Source organism: Rhinopithecus roxellana, chromosome 9, assembly GCF_007565055.1.
Source record: "Rhinopithecus roxellana isolate Shanxi Qingling chromosome 9, ASM756505v1, whole genome shotgun sequence".
Classification (NCBI taxonomy): Eukaryota; Metazoa; Chordata; class Mammalia; order Primates; family Cercopithecidae; genus Rhinopithecus; species Rhinopithecus roxellana.
In genome coordinates, this window is record NC_044557.1 from 95882256 (window position 1) to 95894774 (window position 12519).

General features: G+C 49.7%; 1 protein-coding gene across 2 annotated transcripts in view; it reads left to right on the forward strand.

Moving 5' to 3' along the window:
* The first annotated feature begins 348 nt into the window (after positions 1-348).
* The window catches only part of ASAP1 (ArfGAP with SH3 domain, ankyrin repeat and PH domain 1), a 407716-nt gene continuing 395545 nt past the window's right edge, over positions 349-12519 (forward strand). Inside the window, exon 1 of one of the 2 annotated variants that reach the window (XM_030937519.1) lies at positions 349-777. The gene's annotated coding sequence lies outside the window, so the exon portion shown is untranslated. The remainder of the gene's footprint in view (positions 778-12519) is intronic. The other variant, XM_030937518.1, reaches the window with a different exon arrangement.

The window sequence follows — 12519 nt, forward strand, 5'->3', positions numbered from 1 at the left end:
GATTACTCTCCATACTGTTCCTGTACTATCCTGACTGGGAAGGTCCTGTTCCCCTGGCACTGGGCAAAAATGAGGAAATTATAAGAGCAGAGAGGAAGCGGTGAAAGGGGGCAGCCTGGTGAAGTCATTCCTTTACTGAAAATAGGGGTAACGGCCAGGACAGTGCAGGTCCATCCTCTGCAGATGGAAGACAGGCACGTCCTTTGCCGCTGTCCCGGCCTTAGAAAGGCACCTTCCGCGTCCAGGGTTTTCTGTGGATAAATCCCACCCCTTCCATCTCTGGCAGGGAGGAGGCCGGCTGGCCAGGGCATGGGGCGGAAAGCGAAGGACGCCCGACCCGGGCCGAGGTCTGGGGCCCCGCCCGCGCCCCCCGCGTGGCTGCCGGCTGGCCAAGGGTTAAGCGAGGCGGGCGCCCCCGGCGCGGAGCGGCTCGGGGCTGGGAATGCTTAGTCAGGATTCCGATTTCCTGTCGAAGTGTTTGGATTTCCTGAAACCCGCGCCCTCCGCCGCCGAGCGGGATTGTGCGAGCAGCTCGCGTCGCCGCGGCCTCCTCCCCCTCGGCACATGGTCGCCCGCCCCTTCCTGCGCCGCGCTCGGCTCCCGCGCCTCGCCTGGCCTGGCCGCCGCCGCGGGCGAGCACTCTGCGCTGGGCAGCCCCGGGCCCGCGCCTCCCGCCCCGCCGGCGCTTCCCGGTCGCAGTTCGCTTTCACACCCGAGAGCCGCGAGCGCCCGGCCGAGCCCGCGATGGAATAATGCCCAGCGGCCCGCCAGGTCCCGGTGAGTTGCGGGGCGCTCGGACGGGCTCGGTGGGGCCGGGCGGAGTAGCCCACAGTCGCGGGCGCCCCCTGCCCAGTACCTCGCGCGAAGAGGGGTGCGGGGACGGGGCGCCGGGCGGGCTCCCGGCTCCTCTCGCAGCGGGGTGTCCTTCTCCGCGGGGAGGGCGCCGGCGCTGGGCTGGGGCGTGTGCGGGACGCGCGGCCAGGCTCTGCGGGGCCGGACGAGGCCGCCCGGTGGGGGGGGGGTCTCCGCGCCTCCAGCTCGGGAGAGGGGGCCCCTGCAGTGGGGCCGGGGATGGGGCCCGCCTTGCGGGGGCTTCGCGTCCCACTACGGGGGAGGGCCCGGGACGACGCGCTTGGCGGCTCGAACCCCGCGGATGGGGCGCCCTCCCGGCATTGTCTCTGGCGCGGCAGAGGAAAGTTCTCCGCGGTCCCCGGCCCCTGCCCAAACCCGGCGCTGCTTGGCAGGCCCCAGGCCACTTGCCTAAAGCAAAAGAAGAGAAACGAAGCGAAAGGAAAGGTGGGGGGAGTCCTACTTGGAGCTCGGTGTTTGCTCCCGGGCGGACCTGAAGTGGCTTGTGTTTTGCGCTTGTACCATTTTGGGACCTGCTGCGTTTTCTGAGAGCGACATGAAGTTTCAAAGAAAAAAGAAACTTGCCCGCGTCCGGTGTTCTGCGGTTTGATACATCCCAAGAGTTCATCTTGGGCACTTGTAAAGCAGTTTCCTTTAGTAATGTGGTTTTCCAGTAGCTCAGGGAGACAGACGGTCAACTGCAGACCATCATCGTTAACTTGACCTTAACTTTACCTGTATTCATCAGGCAAGAAAAAGAACTTTCTCTCGCATTTTCCCCTGTCTACTCTGTTAGATTATCTTGGCGTGATTGATTCTGGGATGACATCAGGCCCTGGATTGCTGAGTAATGTTTTGGGATTGTAAAAGCTGTTCGGTTTTTAGTCCAGGGTTATCCCTATTGCAACCTTCACCCCAAAGGCTTTCTGTTTTGCAATTGTAGCGCCGCCAGATAGCTTTAAAAAAATGCAGGTCTTCTGGAAACAACCAGTCAGAGGTTTCGAAAGAAAAAGATCTTGGAGAACAACTGATTTCAGCCCCTTCTGAGAAGGCCGAGAAAGGTGACCTGACTTACCCAAGGTCACGTGGCCAGGAGTAGTTTCCACTTCTTCAGGCTCAGTCCCATGCCTTTTCTGTGTTAGATTTTGATCTGTTAGCCATGAAACAGATTTGGAAACATGCCTTCTTAGCGTCATAACCTTCACCACTTTAGTGCCTTCTCTTCTATCCTGGTAATGCTGCTATTTTTTTTGAGATATGCACTTGCCTCAAATTGCATATTTTGAGATAGGGAGTTAAAAACAAATCACCTAACCCCTACTGTTGAGCCACTAAATGGATTTGGAGATTCAGCTACCAAATGGATTTGAAGTACAAAATGAGTGGCTTATTATATGGGGAATTACTTTCCCTATCCCATTCTTTTGTGAAAAATAGAAACTCCCAGGTCAAAAAAGGGCAGTATCTTAGCGCATAATGTACCCTGTGATGTTCTCTAGACTTGATTTTCAGCCCTCCTGTTTCTTGTGAGCTAAGCAGCCCATCTATTTTTCTCATGAGAGCTCTGAATGGCTGGTTTTTCATTTTTAGTATGTGATAATGTTGGAGAGAAAGGACTTTTCGCAAGCTTGCCATTTGGTGAGGGAAATTGAAATTCTCTACACCTCCCCAGTCCTCACCAGCCACAGCGAGCCAGATTTTCAAAATCAGTGCAAGCCTGGCAGGCCCAAAGATGAATGTGTGCATTCAGCTGAGCCCTCCGTTGTGAGGACTCACGTCCCAGCTGGCATCTCCACGCTGCACCTAGGTGGCTGAAGTCTAGAGGAAAGAAGGGAACCCCAGTTAGCCAGGACAGTGTTGTTCCTGCCCTTTCCCCACCTGGGTCTAAGTCGTATTTAGATCCTGCTGCTCCATTCTCATTTTCCCCTCCTGTTTCTTCACCCAGCCACTGCTGCATCTGGCATGGACTCCGGAAGGTCTTTTCTAGGAGACTGCATGAGTGATCCCCACATGAGCAATGGTAACAGTCACCCCGTTTATTAAGCACTTGCTGTATGCCCTACACGTGTACCTCCTAAGAAGCCTAAGGAGGAGCGGAAACTTCTTGGGGAGCCTTGCCCAGAAAGGACAGCACATCTCAGATTTATCTGGAATTGAATTTTTATTTCATCATCCAGTGAAACATTTGCTAAGTGGCTTCCCTGTGGGAGGTGCCAGTCGTGCAAAGATGAATAGGACCCTGTTCTCAAGGCCTTCTATTTCCAGCCTTATCTTTCAATGTCAGCCTCACACTTTCTCTTTTAATTCATCAATTGAACAACCATGTATTGAGCACCTGTGCCATGCTAAGCCCTGTGTGGAGTCCTGATGATACAATGGTGGACGAAAAAGACCATCACCGCCCTTCTGGAGCTTGCATTCCTCTGGAGGAGATGGGCAACAAGGCAGAAGCAGAAGAAACAACCTCTAACAAATGAATGATTCCTTGTTTTCAAGGAAACAAACCTGGGACCAAAGTAGGGGCTGGTGGCACAAAGTTGGTCCTAGTTTTGCAAGGGAAAGCTTTTCTGAGATTGGAAAATGGAGAAGGAACTGGCCAGGCAGAGAGATTGCGGGGGAGTGCATTCCAGGCAGAGGGATGGGAATGTGCAAAGTTGACTATGCACAAAAGAGCTTGGTGTATTCCAAGGAGTGAGGGAAGGCAGGGCTAGAGTGTAAGGGAGAGATGGGGGGAATGGGCACAAGGTGAAGTTTGAGAGGGAGGCAGGGGCGAGATCACACAGCCGATTGATTCTAAGCCATGCTGGGGAGAGTCCCTCCACCCAGTACAAAGAGGAACTTTGGTGAGTTTAAGCTCAGCAGTGAGATCTGATTGCCTTTTTTTTTCTGGAGACAGAGTCTAGCTGTGTTGCCCAGTCTGGAGTGCAGTGGCATGATCTCAGCTCACTGCAACCTCTGCCTTACTGGGTTCAAGTGATTCTCCTGCCTCAGCCTCCTGAGTAGCTAGGATGATAGGCATGCACCACCACATCTGGCTAATGTTTGTATTTTTAATAGAGACAGAGTTTCGCCATGTTGATCAGGATGGTCTTGAACTCCTGACCTCAGGTGAGCGACCACGGCCAGCCTGATTGACATTTTTGAGATAGTTTTGACTGCTTTTATGAAGAGTGGATGGATCATAGGGTGCTAGGTGTAGAAGCAGGAAGACCACTTAGGAGGAAAGAGGATGGTGGCTTAGAACTGGACAGCAGCAATGGAGGTAGAAAGAAGTGGGTGGAGGCTACTTAGATCTTAGAGATAGCATTGATGAGATCTGGTGATAGATTACATTGGAATGAGGCAAGGGGAAGGACTCAAGGGTGACTCCTGGGGTTCTGGCTTGAACAGCTGGGTGTATAGTGGTGTTATGGGAGACAGGAAGACTAGGAGGAGTATGCTTATGGAGAAAATCAAGTTCTGTGTCAGCCATCCTAAATTTGAGATGTCTAGGAGGCATCCTGTGGAGATTTCAGGCAGGCAGGAGGCCTGGATCTCTGAGGAGACTTACAGGCTAGAAACATTATTACCAGCCTGCTGTGGAGCTGCCAGAGTGCTTGAGTGTCTGCTGACGTTCTTCCCCCTGCCGGGGATGCTCTTCCTCTCTCCTAGACTAATTGCTACTCATCTTTAAAAAGCACCTGTGTCTTTATCTCCTCGAAGATGCATTTAACTCCCTCCTCTACTCTTAGACCCCTGTCTTTACCTTCATCGTGTGTTCAATTGAAATTACCTGTTTTTTTTTTCAGTATCTTATGTGAATGAAATGCTTGGTGCTGGCCTTACCAAATAGTAAGTGCTCACAGTAAGGGTAAATTCAACAAATGTTAGCTGCTATTATTATTATTGATGAGGGCGATAGACATATAAATAAAAATTGCATTATATTAGGATAAGCATAATGATAGTGTATTAGTTTCTTATTGCTGCTGTAACAAATTACCCCAAGCTTTAGTGGTTTACATCATGCAAATTTACTGTCTTACAGTTCTGGAGGTCAGAAGTCTAGAATGGATCTCACTGACTGAAATCAAGGTGTTAGCAGAGTGTGTTACTCCTGGCAGCGCTGGGAAGAATTTGTTTCCTTGTCTTTTCCAGTATCAGGAGGCCCCTTGCATATCTTGGCTTATAGTTTCCTTCTTCCACCTCCAAAGCCGGCAATGTTGGTCTTCATCCTTCTCAAGCTTCCATCTCTCTGGTTCTCCCTTCTGGCATCTTCTTCTACCTTGAAGGGCCCTTAAAGTGATCCCACTGGGCTACTTGTATAATCTAGGCTATTCTCCCTATTTTAAGGTCAACAGCTTGGCAACCTTGATTCCATCTGCAACCTTCATTTTCCATTGCCGTGTAACTCATGTAACCTAATGTATTCACAGGTCTTGGGGGTTAGGATGTGGATATCTTTGCAGCCTGGGAAAGGAGGGTGTTATGGGAGCTCTGGGGAGAGGTTCCTAACCCATGGGGAAGAGAAGGTCAGAGACATCTTACCGTGGCTGCAGTGATGCACGGGTGGGAGTCAGCCTCCACTGTGTCCTCACAGTCACTCCTTCGTCAGAGCTCTTCTCTGTGCCAGGCCTCCGTGAAGAGTTGGAGTTGAGGATTCATTTCACTGTGCATTCTCCAGCTGTCGGCCCGATTGTTCACTTTCAACCCAGGGACACTAACTTCTCACCTGGCCTCTTGAAAAAATTAAATTTACTAACCCGTGCAAACCCTCTACCCACTCCCCCTCCGCACCCCAAGTCCTCTCCCAGGAAGGGATGGGCAGGGTGTGGGCTGGGTCCTCTGACTTCAGAGTCGACTCCCAGTTCATGTCCCAGCACAGCACGCATCCCTACAATTGTTCCTTTTGTACGGCTAAAACCTTGGTTCCAAAGCTACAACCAGGTCCCTAACCTCAGCCAGCCCTGTTCCCCGAGCAGGCCATTGGCCCCAAGAGAGGTCAGGAGGGAGTGTGTGGTTCGCTTAGGACAGATCCGTCTGAGTCCTTAGGGGAAGAAGCAACTGGAGGGCCTGGCCCACTGGTGGCCCCATCTTCTGAGAGTAAAGGAAACACACCATGATGTGCTGTGTAGCCACGTCGCTGTGAGGGGGTAATTAAGACCAGATTTCTGAAGTCCTCTCAGTTATTTAGAGAAAATGGGCTCCTGTCCCAGATCCTCCCCAGAAACAGACGGTTTCTCGAGACCTTAAGCACTTTGGAGAGACATATGAGCTCTCTTGGCCACCGGGGTGCTGAGTTGCAAAGCGACTGAGGGCATCTGTTGCCTGGAGTCACCCTGCCAGCCCCTTCGGCTCCCATCCCTTGGAAACGCCAGAAACGAAGCTTGTCTTGTAATAGTTTTGATGTTTCCTCTTCCTTCACTGGCCTAAGTCAGGAAGTGCGAAGGTGCACAGAGTTAGGAAAACAAAAGTAAGTATGTCCCTCCAGGGGCGGGATCCCGGTTGCAGCCTGGTTTGGGATAGAGAAGAGTGCCTGTCAGTACTTCCCCAGCTGTGGTGGGAGTTACGTAGAAGCCAGCCGGGGAGGATCAGCCGTGGGCAGAACAGGAAGAGGGGAGTCAAGACAGCTCCCACCCGCGGCTTCTGGGGGATGCTGGCATTTCCCCTTTCAAAGCCAATCATGAATTTTTGGTCAAGGCTTCTGCCTTTGTAAAAACTCAGCCTGTGTGTAACAATACTGTGTGCCTATTTCATTGTAGTTTTCTATCCAAATAATTTCCTTTTGAGTAGAAATGTAAAAAGGGTGCCCAGGCATTCCATTATAGTTGTTCTCTCCTGAGATCTGTGACCTTGGGGGATGCAGGATGACTCAGTGGAATGGTCGGTGGGTGGGAAAACCAGAAGATTCTGGGGTCTACTATAGTTACCGCCTTTCCTTGTCTTCTGCACTGACCGTACTGACTTAACTGAGATAATATAAGAAAAGCAGGCAGCACAAGGGGCCCGTAGATGGTACCGTTATTACAGCTGTCTTGCAGGGAAATGTGTTTGCTCATGTAGTTCCTCACGTGTGTGCTGGGGCATCTTGAGCGGGATTGGGAAGTGGGACTCTATGTTATTCCTCTTGGCCCTTTGTGCCCAGCACAGTGCCCAGCAACTAACAGGCACTGAGCAAGGAGGCTGAGTCAGGTGTATTGGCTTCAGTTGCTTAGCTGTGTTACCACATTTGTTGAACTTTTTTCATCATTGGGTTTTAATTTTTATTTTTTTTTTGAGATGGAGTCTTGCTCTGTCACCCAGGCTGGAGTGCAGTGGTGCGATTTTGGCTCACTGCCACTGCTGCCTCCTGAGTTCAAGTGATTCTCCTGCCTCAGCCTCCTGAGTAGCTGAGATTACAGGCGCGTGCCACCATGCCTGGCTAATTTTTGTATTTTGTAGAGATGGGGTTTCACCATGTTGGCCAGGCTGGTCCTGAACTCCTGACCTTAGGTAATCCGTCTGCCTCGGCCTCCCAGAGTGCTGGAATTACAGTGAACCACCACTCCCAGCCTAATTTTTTGTATTATTATTATTTTAAGTGATAGGATCTTGCTCTGTTGCCCAGGCTGGAGTGCCGTGGTGCCAATATAACACACTGCAGCCTCTAATCCAGGGCTCAAGTGATCTTTCTGCCTTAGCCGCCCAAGGTGCTGGGACTACCAGCGTGAGCCACCTTGCCTGGTTATTTATTTTTTATTTTTGGATTGGCTTCAATGGCCAGGTGCAGTGGCTCATGCATGCAAGCCCAACACTTTGGGAGGCCAAGGCAGATGGATTGCTTGAGCCTTAGGGGTTCGAGACCAGCTTTGGCAACATGGTGAGACCTCATCTCTCCAAAAATAACAACAACAACAAAAAATTAACAAAAATTAGCCAGATGGTGATGCACTCCTGTAGTCCCAGCTACTCGGGAGGCTGACATGGGAGGATTATTTGAGCCCAGGGAGGTCGAGCCTGCAGTGAACCAACATGGTGCCACTGCACTACAGCCTGGGTGGCAGAACGAGACCCTGTCTCAACAAAAATTAGCCAGACATGGTGATGCACTCCTGTAGTCCCAGCTACTCGGGAGGCTGACATGGGAGGATTATTTGAGCCCAGGGAGGTCGAGCCTGCAGTGAACCAACATGGTGCCACTGCACTACAGCCTGGGTGGCAGAACGAGACCCTGTCTCAACAAAAATTAGCCAGACATGGTGATGCACTCCTGTAGTCCCAGCTACTCGGGAGGCTGACATGGGAGGATTATTTGAGCCCAGGGAGGTCGAGCCTGCAGTGAACCAACATGGTGCCACTGCACTACAGCCTGGGTGGCAGAACGAGACCCTGTCTCAAAAGAAACCAAACTCCTAGCTCCAAGCGATCCTCCTGTCTCAGCCTCCCAAAGTACTAGGATTACAGGCGAGAGCTTATAATTTTAGTGACTATACAGTTTACTTTTAGAAATTCTTAGTTCTTTTTCAGTTCATCCTGCCCTTCCATCCTTGGGTCCTGTTCTTTCCTTAGGGTTTCTGTTTCATGTTTTATATCTTCATTTTAAATATATTGATGTTCTCTTTCAGATTGCTCTGGGTTTGTTCTAGAGGAGCCAGTCCTCCCATTTGTTGTGTCTTCTGGTTTGGGGGCCAAGTGGCTCATGCCTCAGGAGAGCCCCACCTATCTTGGGTAGCAGAGGTGTCTCCACAGAGCAGTGTTATGCTTCAGCAAAGGCTCTAAGTGTTTCCTGGGTCCTGGAAAAGTTTCTGTGGGAACTTCTGGGGCCATGATTTTGACCCCAGACCAATGGCATATGGTGGATTCCACAGTCACACCCGGAGGCTGTAAAACCTGCACGGAAGCCTTTTTTCCTTACTCAGATCCTGCTTTCTTGCCATTTCTCTGGGCTGATGAGAGGAATAATTCAGGCACTCATTTTAGAGGCGACTTTGATCTCTTTGGGGGTCCTGATTTTATAAAGGGGTCTCAGTTCTCCTGTCATCCTGGGAGACACCAAGTTGCAACCAGCTAGCTTAATGTTCAGTCTTTTTCAGACCAGGAAAAGAAAGAACATTTATAAAAATGTGAAAATTGCCATTTTGGGGAAAGAACTGAAATCTGTAACGGAACATTAGTAATGAGACGATCGGATTCATATCAGCAAGCACTTACTGAGCGCGTCCTGTGGATTCACCTGCCGCAGTGCCTACTGGAGGTACAAGGGGGGTGGTAGGGCCATGATCATTTCTGTAACCCCTAGTGCCTAGCACCAAACCTAGGCAAGACAAACATTTCAGAAGAAAGAAAGGAAACGCATGTGCTTGAAGAAGACAAATGCTGATGCAAAAGACGTACTAACATAATGAAGAATATCACTGAATCGAGACTCAGAAGTCCTGAGTTCTAGTCTGGAATGGATACTGACTAGTTATGTGACCTCACATAGTAGCCATTTATCCTCTTTGGACCTCAGTTCCCCACCTGCGTAAAGGGGATGGTAGCTCCTGTCCTGTGTCACCCTCCCCGCCAGGTTACAGTGCGATAATAGGTATGGCAGTGTAGGAGCCTCGGAGGGGTAAAGGGTCAGTCTTGTCTTCAAGGCCAATGGGACAACGTGCCTTCCAGCAGCCATCTTGCCTTGGGAACTCCCTTCTGTGGGCACTGGGTTTTCCGGGGATGGGCTGTAAGCATTTCAGGTCTTCAAAGCTTGTTCGAGCTAAGGGGCTATTCTTTGGTGTATGGTCAGTATTTGGGCACTGGGGAGCTGATCTGCTTCCTGTCTCATGTGCCTTTCCCCTAGAAGTTCCTTCAGGATGCCATCAATATGGGCCAAGCTGTCGCAGAGAGCCATTCCTGGATGGAATTTTTGCACGTCATTGCCTTTGTGATCTTTGACCCACTGTTCTTTGCGGCTCCTCCTCTGGACAGTGATTCTCATGACCCCTCCAGTGGGCTGTCCTTTGGCTAGATCATTCTTTCCTGCCTAAGGTGACTTGGCGGGTGGAGGGTCGGAGCATTTGTTATGATACTGTGGGAAAACCACTGGACTTGGAATCAATAATGATCGCTATTATGTATTGCTTGTTAATATATGTCATTACTGTTATAAGCAGTTTTCCTCTATGAGCTCATTTAATCCTCATAGTAACCCTATGAAATAGGCGCTATTTCTAACTCCCATTTTATATTTGAGGAACCCGAAATACACAGAGCCTAGCTAACTTCCCTGAGGTCATATAGCTAGTAAGTGGCACGATTTTTTTTTTTTTTTTTTTTTTTTGAGACAAGATCTCACTCTTGTCTCCCAGGCTGGAGTGCAATGGCGCTATCACAGCTCACTGCATCCTTGCAATCCCAGGTTCAAGTAATCCTCCCAGGTTAAGTGATCCTCCCACCTCAGCCTCCCTAATAGCTGGGGCCACAGGTGTGCGTCACCAGGCACAGTTAATTTTTGTATTTTTAGTAGATATGGGGTTTTGCTATGTTGCCCAAGTTGGTCTCAAACTCCTGGGCTCAAGTGATCCACCTGCCTTGGCCTTCCATAGTGCTGGAATTGCAGACATGAGCCACCATGCTCGGCCCTTGTAAGTGGCAAGATTTTAAGCAAGGCGATCTGTGTTCAATACCCATATTCTTGACTGTGATACAATATTGCCTCTACAGACTTGAATTTTAATTCCACGCCCTAATTTTTCATGTGGCCTTGGAAGAGTCTGCTTTTAGCCTTTCTCTTAGCCTGCCTGAGCTTTAATTTTCTATTCTGTAAATTTTGAAAACTCTCACAGTTTTTTCAGGGTGTCAAATAAAGCAATACATAAGGAAAGTGGCTAAGTGAGTGCCTGGCACATAACTGGTACTAAACAAAAATGAGTGGGTTTCAAAATGAGATAAGAGTTCTCATTTGCATGATCAGTAGGGAGAAGAAGCATGAAAGAGTGAATTAAATTTTAAGAGTTTTCATTGCACAAACTTTCCTGCATATCTTGCTATATGCCAAGCACTTAGGATATGAAGATGAAAAATCAGAGTCCACTTGCTAGAATACCTTCCAGTTGAATAGAAGAGAAAGATATGTAACTGTTAATAATTTGGCACCAGTGTCACTCAACAGCATGGGAGAGTTACCAAGAACAGTCATAGGTGTATAGGGAAGGGAGAGAGTCCTCCCAGCGGGGTGGTCAGAGAAAGCTTTGTGAAAGAAGTGTCTGAGCTTTACTCTTCCAAGATAGGCAGGATTTCCCTAAGTAGGGAGAGAAGGGTATTCAAGATTGAGAATAGCTGGATCAAAGTCTTTGTGGTAGGAATGTACTGGCTATTTTTGGGGCGGTCTAAGGAAAATGTCTTCAAGGAGAAAGGTGAAACTCTTAGTTAAAATAAAAAATGGCATTTGGGGCGTCTCTCTGAAATGCAGTCATCCTTGCTACTTCCTATGCCTCCACTGTTACAGAACTCCTGATCCAGAAAAGCAAACTACGGTGTCGTTTATAGACCTTCCGATAATAGCCGTTAGCAAGTTTCCTCTCCTAGGACAGTTACTTCCTCAGCCCTAAAATAGAATGGCAGCAGGGCGGAGATGTGGGATATTTGCAGTCTACACTCCGTCGAGCAGCATACTGTGGGGGCGAGTGAGCCACCAGGTGTAGCAGACAGTGGTTGCTTACCCAACATCCTTTCCCCTTCTGTTTCGCTGGCAGTACGTTGATCTTCAGATGTCCACCCTCCAGCGGATGAATCACTGGGTCCCGTTCCCCTTGGCAGTGATTGGGTTAGGTGTGGGCAACTGACAGAGCTCTGGCCAATGAAATATGAAGGGAAATTGGCTGGCGGTGGGGGTGAAGAAAGATTTTTCTGCATCTTAAAAAGAGACATGTAGGAAGAAAAAGCCCCTCTTCCTTTGTAGGACATACTGGAGTTAGCGTGTGATACCTGGAACCATGGTAGCCATCTTGGGACCGTGAGGGAGCCTAGCTTAGGGAGGATGTGTTGAGGGTGTCAGAGCAGAAAAATGGAAGGAATGAGACATCAAACAACTGCCTTTAGACTATTCTGATGTGAGTTTTCTGTTATTTGTAACTAAAAAATGCCTTAATGAATGCACAGTGGGATGGACAACTCACATGGCACCTAGAAGGTTCTGGGTTCACTACACTTTCCTCATTCACCCTAGGCTTTAGCCCACCACCCTGCTTCAACTCTTTTCCCAAACGAAGAACCTTTATACTTTTACAGTCTTGCTGTTCCCATCATCCGAAATGCCCTTTCCCTACCCTCCCCATCTGCCAAAAACCCAACTTATTATTTAAAGCATGGCTCAGGTGCACCATCTCTGAAAAGCCTTTCCTGATCTTTGCTATTGTGATTATTTTCTTCTTTGAGTACCCATAACATTTGTCGTCCTCTTCTCAACCTCCGTTCCTCCCTCACTCCCTTCTCCCCGTCTTTCCCCTCCTCCCGCCTCTCTTCCCCCATCCCTCTTCCTCCTTTCCTCCTTTTCCCCCTCCCCTCTTCCCTTTCCTCCCCCTTCCCCTCTCCCCCTCCTCCTTTCCTCCTCTCTCTTCCCCTCTTCCTCCCCCTCTTTTTCCCCCTCCTTCTCCTCCCCATTTTCTCCTTTCTCCTCCCACTCCTTCTTTCCTCCCCGCTTCTTCCTCTTCCTCCTCCTTCTCTCCCCACTCC